Source organism: Oratosquilla oratoria, chromosome 34 (genome assembly GCF_046742065.1).
Source record: "Oratosquilla oratoria isolate Oo_2021 chromosome 34, ASM4674206v1, whole genome shotgun sequence".
NCBI classification, from domain to species: domain Eukaryota; kingdom Metazoa; phylum Arthropoda; class Malacostraca; order Stomatopoda; family Squillidae; genus Oratosquilla; species Oratosquilla oratoria.
Genome location: NC_134810.1, coordinates 27,641,162 through 27,652,007, shown reverse-complemented (window position 1 = coordinate 27,652,007; position 10,846 = coordinate 27,641,162). Strand labels below are relative to the sequence as shown.

The 10,846-nt window shown below is 42.5% G+C and overlaps 1 protein-coding gene across 1 annotated transcript in view; it reads left to right on the top strand.

The window, feature by feature from the left end:
- The first annotated feature begins 10,432 nt into the window (after positions 1 to 10,432).
- The window catches only part of LOC143018146 (uncharacterized), a 9,576-nt gene continuing 9,162 nt past the window's right edge, over positions 10,433 to 10,846 (top strand). Inside the window, exon 1 of the mRNA XM_076173282.1 lies at positions 10,433 to 10,485. The gene's annotated coding sequence lies outside the window, so the exon portion shown is untranslated. The remainder of the gene's footprint in view (positions 10,486 to 10,846) is intronic.

Here is a 10,846-nt window from a genome sequence, read left to right as displayed (position 1 = left end):
TATATATATGTACATATATATATATATATATACATATGTCCATATATATATATATATACATATACATATATACATATATACATATATACATATATACATGTATACATATATATATACATATATAGAAAAAACCACTGGGAAATAAGAAGCTTAGTCCGAACGTTTTCGTCTATTTAAGACATTATCAAGGAATGCACAGTTACAGAGACAAAGGTGGATATATAAACATAAAGTAGAAGACAAGCTAGGAACATGGGAAGGACACACAAGATGCTTCACAATCAGGTAGAGCCGTTGTTTACATATTCGGACGTTTGGTCCATGACGTTACGTCACCCCGGCTTAGTAGCACTTGGAGAAGTTCTTACAATTTTATCAATAACAAAATCATCAAGCTTAAATAATCCTAAACTGAAATTAATATTATGGTCAAAGGTTTGTTTAATATGACTGCATTCAATAATGTTTCTTTCTAATAAGGATCTACAAGAAATTATTACATTAGAATTATCCCAGTCAATAGGATGATTGTGGTCTCTTACATGGACAAAAAGGCCACTGGAGCTTTGCCCACTCCTTACACTATATTTGTGCTGATTTATCCTAGTTTTTAAGTTTTTACCAGTTTGGCCGATATAAAATTTGTAACATTTAAGGCATGGAATAGAGTAAACACAACCCTCATTTACTTCAGGTGAATTTTTAATGAGCTTACTTTTTATAGTATTATTTTTGAAAACCAAGTTGATGTTGAATTGTTTGAGAATATTAGGCAGACCAACTAATTTCTCACTGTAAGGAAGAACCAAAAGGTTTTTTTGTCAAATACTTTTCTTACGTGTGAGGTGTTATGGAAAGTTTTGTAAGCCATTTTATGAGATGTGTCTACTAAGTGCTTTGGATATTTTAATTCAGAAGCTATGCTATATATCTTCCTCAGCTCATCATCCAAAAATTCCAGACTACATATCCTGTAAGCTCTAATAAACATAGAACTAAAGACAGAAAGTTTTGTCTTCTGATGATGAGCCGAGTAAAAGTGGACATATGATGCGACATTAGTAGGTTTTCTATAAACGTCATATTTAAATTGTTTACCATTTCGATTAATTAAAATATCCAAAAATGGCAACTTATTCTCTATTTCTATTTCAAAAGTAAATTTGATTGAAGGGACCATACCATTTAGTTTTTCAAGAAATAAATCAAGGTTACGATTAACTGGCCAAAGACACAAGATATCATCAACATATCTTTTCCAAACAACTTGTTGGGGAAGAATCCTAGGTAGTAGTTTCATCTCAAAGATTTCCATGTACAAGTTACTAAGTACTGGGGACACAGGATTTCCCATTGCCATACCATCCCTTAAATGTAACAAATTTTATATCGGCCAAACTGGTAAAGACTTAAAAACTAGGATAAATCAGCACAAATATAGTGTAAGGAGTGGGCAAAGTTCCAGTGGCCTTTTTGTCCATGTAAGAGACCACAATCATCCTATTGACTGGGATAATTCTAATGTAATAATTTCTTGTAGATCCTTATTAGAAAGAAACATTATTGAATGCAGTCATATTAAACAAACCTTTGACCATAATATCAATTTCAGTTTAGGATTATTTAAGCTTGATGATTTTGTTATTGATAAAATTGTAAGAACTTCTCCAAGTGCTACTAAGCCGGGGTGACGTAACGTCATGGACCAAACGTCCGTATATGTAAACATCGGCTCTACCTGATTGTGAAGCATCTTGTGTGTCCTTCCCATGTTCCTAGCTTGTCTTCTACTTTATGTTTATATATCCACCTTTGTCTCTGTAACTGTGCATTCCTTGATAATGTCTTAAATAGACGAAAACGTTCGGACTAAGCTTCTTATTTCCCAGTGTTTTTTTCTGCATATGATTTTCACGTGTGCCTTGTGAATTACTGCAATATATGATATATATACTACTATGACTGTCCCTCCGTTATGCTGTCCCCCAACCCCTTGCTGCTGTCCTGTACCATTTCTCTGAGTATTCATTTTCTGTGGTGGGGGAATTCCCTGTGGTGGGGGAAAAGAATACTGCTACCAAGTATTTCCACTTGGATCGTAAGAGGCGAGAAGAAAGGGACGGGGATTGGGAGTAGGTATCCTTCTCCTTGTAGCCCTACAGGGGACATTCCTAAACGAAAAAGTAAAGGCATAAGAGGGTCTGAGAGTTTTCGGACCAGCACCCAAAGGTTTGGGGCTTTTAATGTGCGTGGATGTGGTATAGATGAGAGTAAAAGGGAAGAGATAGGCAGTATGTTTGTGAGGAGAAAGATGGATGTGTTGGCTTTGAGTGAAACTAAGTTGAAAGGGAAGGGTGAGTGTAAGTTTGGGAGTGTAAGTGGGAGGTTATCAGGAGTGAAGAGAGGGCGAGGGAGGGAAGGGGTGGCTATTCTAGTAAGTGAAGAGATAGGTAGACGTGTAGTGGAGTGGAAGGAGGTTTCTTCAATGATAACGTGGATGAAGGTGAAACTGGGAAAGGAGATGTGGGTCTTTGTAAGTGCATATGGTCCTGGCAGTGAGAAGAGTGTAGAGGAAAGGGAGGCCTTTTGGAAAGATTTAAATGAGTGCATAGAGGATTTAGGGAGAAATATCAACTGGAAACCTTAATGCTAGGGTAGAAAATGGTCCAATTGATGGAGTGGTTGGGAAATGTGGAGTTCCAGGAAAGAATCGTAGTAGAGAGTTGATGGTGGAAATGTGTCTAGAGAGTTGATGATAGCAAATATAGTGTTTCGGAAGAAAGTCAAGCATAAGTACACATGGGAGAGGGTGGTGGATGGAAGGGTGGTACATAGAGCGTTGATGGATTATGTAGTGGTAAATAGGATTATGATAGGAAGAGTTAAGGATGTACATGTGCTAAGGGGAGAGGGTGGGGGGAATATCAGATCATTTTTTGGTGGAAGGTAAGTTGAGAGTGGAGGATAGATGGAGAAAGAGGAAAGGGACAAAAGGTAGGGAGGTGCTTAGAGTGAACTCTTTAAATGAAAAGGAAAAAGAGAAGGAGTACAAGAAGAAGCTGAAGGAGGAGTGGGAGGAAGTGAAGGATAGAGTAGAGGTAGGTGTGGAGGAGGAATGGGGATGGTTCAAGGAGGGAGTCACAAAGTGTGCAAGGATGGTGTGTGGAACAAGAAGGACAGGAGGGAATAGAAGGAAGGGTAGTGAATGGTGGGATGAGGAAACAAAGAAGGTTGTAGAAGAGAAGAAGCGAGCTTTCACAGATTGGTTACAAAATAGGACGAGGGAGTCATATGAGAGGTACAAGGAGAAGAAAAGAGAAGTAAAGCAAAAGATAAAGGAGGCAAATAGGAGAGCAGATGTGAAATGGGGTAGGAGTATGACAGAAACTTTTGAAAGTAATAAAAAGATGTTTTGGAAAGAAATTAAGAGAGGAAGAGGAGGCGAATCAAGTAGAGAAAAAAAGGTAAAAGGTGCAGGTGGAGAGATGATAATGGAAGAGAAGGCAGTAAGGGGAAGATGGGCAGAATATTTTAGGGAGTTGCTAAATGTGAAGGAGGATAGGGAGGGAAAGATAGATGCAGTGGGAAATGCTAATAAAATAAGAGTGATGAGTGAGGAAAATGGAGGACAAATAAGGAAGGATGAAGTGAAGGCAGTTGTTAAGATGATGAAAGCAGGTAAGGCACCTGGTCTGGATGGATGCCATGCAGAATGTCTAAAAAAAAAAAAAAAAAAAGGAGGTACAGTGATGGTGGACTGGCTGGCAAGGTTATTTAATGTTTGTTTAAAAGAGGGTAGAGTGCCGGAGGACTGGAGGAGTGCCTGTATAGTTCCACTTTACAAGGGAAAAGGGGACAAGTGTAAGTGTGGTAGTTTCAGAGGGATTAGCTTGTTAAGTGTAGTTGGGCAGGATTATGGGAGGGTCTTGATTGAGAGGATTAGGAGAGGAACAGAGGGAGTAATTGGTGAGGAACAGGGTGGGTTTAGGACAGATAGAGGTTACGTAAATCAGATTTTTGTGGTAAGACAGGTATGTGAGAAAGCTTTAGGAAAAGGTAAGGATGTTTTTTGTGGTTTTATGGATTTGGAAAAGGCTTATGACAGGGTAGACAGAAAGGCACTGTGGGAGATATTGCACCTATATTGGATAGGAGGGAAGCTTTTAGGAGCTGTAAAGAGTTTTTACGAGATTAATAGAGTGTGCTTCTCTCAATCTACATTCTACCTCCACCTTCACTCCACCCTTTCCTGCCACATTTGCACCCAAATATCTAAAACTATCCACTTCCTCCAGTTGCTCTCCCTTAATGCTCACTTCCAGATTACTGCCACTTTCACCCCTTGTACATCTCATCACCTTACTTTTACCCACATTTATCTTCAGCTTTCTTCTATCACACACTCTCCCAAACTCTGTCACCAGCTTCCTCAATCCCTCCTCCGATCCTGTCACAAGCGCAGTGTCGTCCGCAAATAACAGCTGGCTCACCTCCCACTTTTTTCATTTTCCTTAACCATCTCCAATCCCTGACTCACTACCCTTGCATTCACCTCTCGCACCACCCCATCCATGTATAAGTTGAACAGCCAGGGTGACATAACGCATCCCTGACGAAGTCCCACCTTTACCTTGAGAGAAGCGAGTAAATGCCTTGGTGATTTAAAAAGTGTAATGAGGAATAGGAATCTGGGAATGGATGCTAAGAGGAGACTGTATGAAGGAGTGATTGTGCCAACAGCACTGTATGGAGCAGAAACATGGAACATGAGAGAGGAAGAGAGAAGGAACTTGAATGTGTTTGAGATGAAGTGTCTGAGAAGTATGATGGGGGTTACTAGGCTAGATAGAGTGAGAAATGAGGAAGTGAGGAGGAGAACAGGGGTGGAAAGGGAGCTGGGAGATAGGGTGGATGAAAGAGTGTTAGGATAGTTTGGACACATGGAAAGAATGAGTGAAGAAAGACTAGTAAAGGAGGTATGGAAGGCAGATGTGGAGGGAGTGAACATGAGGGGACGTCCTAGGATGAGATGGATGGATGGGGTGAAGGGGGCTTTGGGGAAAAGGGGAATGTCGGTTGAGGAAGGACGGGAGAGGACAGAAGACAGGGGTGAATGGAGAATGGTTGTATATGGAAAATGTTGTGATGCATGAGGTGGATTGGACGGGGGAATGGGGGTGAGGTAATGTGTGTGAGCAAAATTTTTGATGCAGCCCGAAGGGATTTCTCCCCGTCCTCTCCTTTATATGGGGGGGGGGGGGGTCGCCGATTTAATGAAGCGGCCTTGCTGTGGATGTGCTGTGTCCTGCGACATTGCTTCTGACCCAGGGCAGTGGACAGGGTGCAGGGATGACCCGTCATCTAGGAGGTGCTGAGATGGGAGGGAGGGTGGAGGGGTGTGGGGTGTTTTCGGGGATGAAATGGGTGAGAATGTTTTTATACCGTGTCCTTTTTGGCTACCCCCCTGGTAAGGGGGAAAAAGCCTTGGTATATGTATGTATGTAATAGAGTGTGTGTGTCAGGATTAGAAATGGAGAGAGAGAATGGTTTGAGGTAAAGGTGGGACTTCGTCAGGGATGTGTTGTGTCACCCTGGCACTTCAATTTATACATGGATGGGATGATGTTAGAAGTAAATGCAAGGGTAATGGGTCAAGAATTGGAGATGGTTAAAGAAAATGGAGGAAAGTAGAAGGTGAGCCAGCTGTTGTTTGCGGACGACACTGCGCTTGTAGTAGGATCAGAGGAGGGATTGAGGAAGTTAGTGACAGAGTTTGGGAAAGTTTGTGAAAGAAGGAAGTTGAAGATAAATGTGGGTAAAAGTAAAGTGGTGAGATGTACAAGGGGTGAAAGTGGCAGCAGACTGGAAGTGAGTATTAAGGGACGAGGCTGGAGGAAGTGGATAGTTTTAGATACTTGGGTGCGAATGTGGCAGGAAAGGGGGGAGTGGAGGTGGAGGTAGAATGTAGATTGAGAGAAGCGAGTAAATGCCTTGGTGGGTTAAAAAGTGTAATGAGAAATAGACATTTGGGAATGGATGCTAAGAGGAAATTGTATGAAGGAGTGATTGTGCCGACAGCACTGTATGGGGCAGAAACATGGAACATAAGAGAGGAAGAGAGAAGAAGTTTGAATGTGTTTGAGATGAGGTGTCTGAGAAGTATGATAGGGGTTACCAGACTGGGTAGAGTGAAAAATGAGGAGGTGAGGAGGAGAACAGGGCTGGAAAGGGAGTTGGAGATAGGGTGGGTGAAAGAGTATTGGGATGGTTTGGACACACGGAAAGAATGAGTGAAGAAAGACTAGGAAAAGAGGTATGGAAGGCAGATGTGGAAGGAGTGAACATGAGGGGGCGACCTAGGATGAGATGGATGGATGGGGTAAAAGGGGCTTTGGGGAAGAGGGGAATGTTTGTTGAGGAAGGACGGGAGAGGACAGAGGATAGAGGTGAATGGAGAATGGTTGTACACGGATGATGAGATCCATGAGTTGGAATGGGTGGGGGATGGGGGGTGAGGGAGTATGTGTGAGAAAAAATTGACGAAGAGGGGACGAAGAAGGGGGAGATCACCGATTTAATGAAGCGGCCTTGCTGTGGATGTCCTGTGTTTTACGACACTGCTTCTGACCCAGGGCAGTGGACAAGATGCAGGGATGACCCGTCATCGAGAAGGTGCCAAGATAAGAGGGAGGGAAGAGGGTGGAGGGGAGTTGAGTGTGATAGGGATGGGATGCGTGGGAGTGGTTTTTATGCCTTTGTTTTTTGGCTACCTCCATTATAAAGGGGACGTGGGTGAAGAGAGACTCCGCGTCGAGGGATGCGATATCACCTTTGGCATCGACACCTTTGAGGATGGACAGAAAGTCAGCGGTAGACTCAATGCTGTAGTCCTTAGGAATGAAGGGTGTTAGGAGGGCGTTCAATCTTTTGGCTAAATGATAGGAAGGAGTCGGAATCTGAGAGATGATGGGTCGCAGTGGGTTGTTCATCTTATGAGTTTTTACATTCCCATAGCAGTAGCCTGGGGTGAAATCCCCAGAAAGTTTCTGCAGCTTAACCCCATCCATGTCGGCGTTCACGGCGTCAATGATTTTATTGATTTTTGTCTTGAGGGCTTCGACGGGGTTCCTCGAAATCCTCTGGAATTTAGACTCGTCCGCGAGCAGGGTCTCGAGCTTGCCAGTGTATTCATTGGTGGGGATGAGGACAAAACTGGCGGCCTTGTCTTCTCTCCTGATGGTGATAGAGGAGTCTTCTCGCAGTTGTTTGGCTGCTTCCTAAGTGATATCGCATCCCTCGACGCGGAGTATTTCTTCACCCACGTCCCCGTGGATAGGACCATAGATTACATCCTACAGGTAGTCTACCCTGAGGATGGCCCTGCAAAGCTAAAGATCCCCAAAAAATCTCCTACGCCAACTACTGGAGATTTGTACCAAGGAAGCCCCTTTCTATGGTCCCAATAAACAACTCTACAGGCAAGTTGATGGTGTGGCTATGGGCTCGCCCCTTGGAGTCCTCTTCGCCAATTTTTTCATGGGGATGGTGGAGAGAGAGGTCTTCAGTACTACCAGAAAGCCTCCCATATACGTTCGTTACGTAGACGATATTTTCGTCCTCGTGAGGTACCGTAGGGAGCTTGAAGACCTGAGGAGCAACCTACAGCGCGTCTCCGGCCTAAACTTTACTTCAGAGAACAGTATCAGTAAGCAGCTCCCTTTCCTAGATGTAAAGGTTGAAGCCAGTTCTCAAGGTTTTAGGACCGGAGTATATACAAAGCCCACCAACCCAGGACTCTGCCTCAACGGCAACAGTGAATGCCCTCAACGCTACCGGAGGTCCACAATCGATGCTTATGTCAGAAGGGCACTGACGCACTGTAGCGACTGGGCCCGAACCCACGCAGAGCTCGACAGAACGACGCAGGTCCTGGTAAACAATGGCTTCTCTAATAGAGAGGTGCAATTTGCCATAAACAAGCACCTTGATAGATGGTATTCAACCCCAGCAGAAAAACCAGTAGGAGAAGCCAGGATTAAAATTTTCTACCAAAACACCATGTCCACCCATTATAGAGCCGATGAGGAAGCCCTTAGAAAAATCATCCACAAAGACGTGAAACCCACCAACGACAACGACAAAATAGATCTGGTTATTTTCTATAAAAACATGAAGACATCCCAACTCCTTATAAAGAACAACTCCTGCCAGAGGACACCGGAACTTTAGCGTAGCCATCTCGTGTATGAATACTCCTGCAGAAAAGGGAACTGTGAAGCCCTCAATGAAACATACATAGGGATGACTACGACGAAGCTCACGAGGCGTCTCACCCTTCATCTCTCCAATGGCGCTATCAAGCGACACCACGAAGATGTACATCAGACCCCACTGACAAGAAAGAATTTGGAGGAGGGCATCACTATTTTACAGACAGAAACAAATCACACACGCCTTCATATCCTAGAAGCCTTATACATAAAAGATAAAAACCCCACGATGAACAGACAGACTCCGGATCCATTTAGTATTCCCACATCAAAAGACATCGAGGTCACCTTAAGGATCAGCCGCTAGGCCTGGGGGCGGAGCTTAGTCTTCCTGCCTCCTGATTGGTCAACCGGATCAGCACGCATGTGTTTGTGATCTATGTATTGTGTATATAAGATCATTTCCCACACACTGTACTCATTAGCACTGAAGATGCCTAACAGTTAGGCGAAAGCTCTGCATAAAATTAGAGAAGATAATTCCGATGCCTTTACTTATACCTCCAATGCTATTTGGTCAGGTAATTAAAGAACTTAGCACGACTCAGCGCGCCAGCATTAGAAAAGTTGAGAATGTCAGCAAAAAACTCGTGAACGCAGAAGCTGCTGCAAATTTTAATGACATTTGCCTTAAAGAGGATCTGCTGCCCAACTATAGCAATATATATATATATATATATATATATATATATGCATATATATATATATATATATATATATATATATATATATATATATATGTATGTATGTATGTATGTATGTATACACACCAAAGTTGACAGACAGAGAGAGAGAGAAATCATGGGCCCTGTCCGGAAATTGGGTGTCAGCCCTTCCGGGTTCCACTTCATACCAGAGGTGAAGCGATTGACAGATTTAGAAAATGGACAGCTCCACCGTCCATCTCGCAGGATCCGATAGATGCAGGTAGCAGTCATTGGTCCCCAAAGTTGTTGATTTCCAATGTAAACAAGTCCTACGACCTAACACGTACTGTATGTTCATATCGCAATTGGTATAAAGAAATACCCTTGCTACAGCCCTACAAAAGATGCTAGGCAGTGTAGCACCTACAAATTAAGGCAGTTGTACACAAGTTAAAGAAAATATAAGTGCACAAAATGTGTGAAACATTGTGACACCCCAGTAAGAAGGTAATTGAAATACAAGTGTTCGACATCGTTCTTTGTTTCGTACATCTTGTCATAGACATGTTTACAAATACTTTGGTCCTGTCTAAATGGTTCCTTCCAGCGTGTGGAATACCCTCATCACTATTTTTCAAATAAATAGCTTGTTTCCATAAAGTTAATCCTCTTCGGGCCTATGTAACATTTTTACCTTTCCGGATAGTTCATTCTATTAACCATCTTTCTCTTCCTCTCTTTTTAAAATATCACTTATTACTGGCGTGCTAATCCTCTTTAGCTTATTATTCCAGTTAGAAATTTTCATGATCCTTTTTCATGTCATTCTATTACTGGCTTGATACACTTAGTCTTGTTCACCCTGCTCTACCTGTTGATAACCAGAATATAATCTATGAAGCTCCAATTCATAGTTTCATATCATTCACATTATTACATAGTTTCTCTTTTTCAGTTGAATATTATTCGTTTTTATTTTTTTATAATCTCTACTTATTTCTGATGACTGATATAATTCTATTTCTTTAAGATCTGAAAGCGCCTCACGCAGTTTAACCTACCACTCCATGGACGCATTTGGTTGATCTAAATTTTAGATCAACCAAATGCGTCCATCATCACTCACACTAATTTTCGCTCATCCTCGTCCCGTGCGGAACACCCCTTCATGGGCCTCTGATCTGTCACCCACTACGCCCTTTTCCCATGGTTTCCATCAAACACTACACAGAATTGACGTCACCTTTATCCTTTGAGAATCGATTCTCTTTAAAAACTCTTTGTCTACGCGCTGTCACCATTTCTCCTCTCTCCACATTTATCTTTTATTTGCACTTATTTACTCATTCGTTTATTTGATTGATTGGTTGTATTTTTTCGATCATTTATATATTCAGGTATTCTGCGCGAATGACGAAAAGCTGTGGAATCGAAACGAAAGTGGAGGGAGGAAATACAAAGTCGGGCACGAGGACCAAGAGCAGCAGGATGTTAACGAGTGGCTGAGTATATAAGAGCCAGCTGAACCAGTGGGGCATTATTCTTTCCTCAGGAAGTCACCAACTCGGGTGAGTAGCAAGGTCGCGTATCACGCCTGCGTATCCACGAGTGACCCTCACTGCTCGAACCTGGTTCAGTGTCTTGTGTAGATATTGACGCCTGATTACACACAGCATTACTCTTATGTCACATGTGTGTGTGTGTGTGTGTGTGTGTGTGTGTGTGTGTGTGTGTGTGTGTGTGTGTGTGTGTGTGTGTGTGTGTGTGTGTGTGTGTGTGTGTGTGCGTGTGTGCTTAGCTGTAATATACGCAGAAGGAGCTGTGCTAATGAAGTCCCTTCCTTAATTTCCGTTTATCAAAGCGTTAAAATAATTTATGGCGTCCGCCTGAATTATTTCTTCTTCAAGCTTCTTCCCTGAAATAATGTTT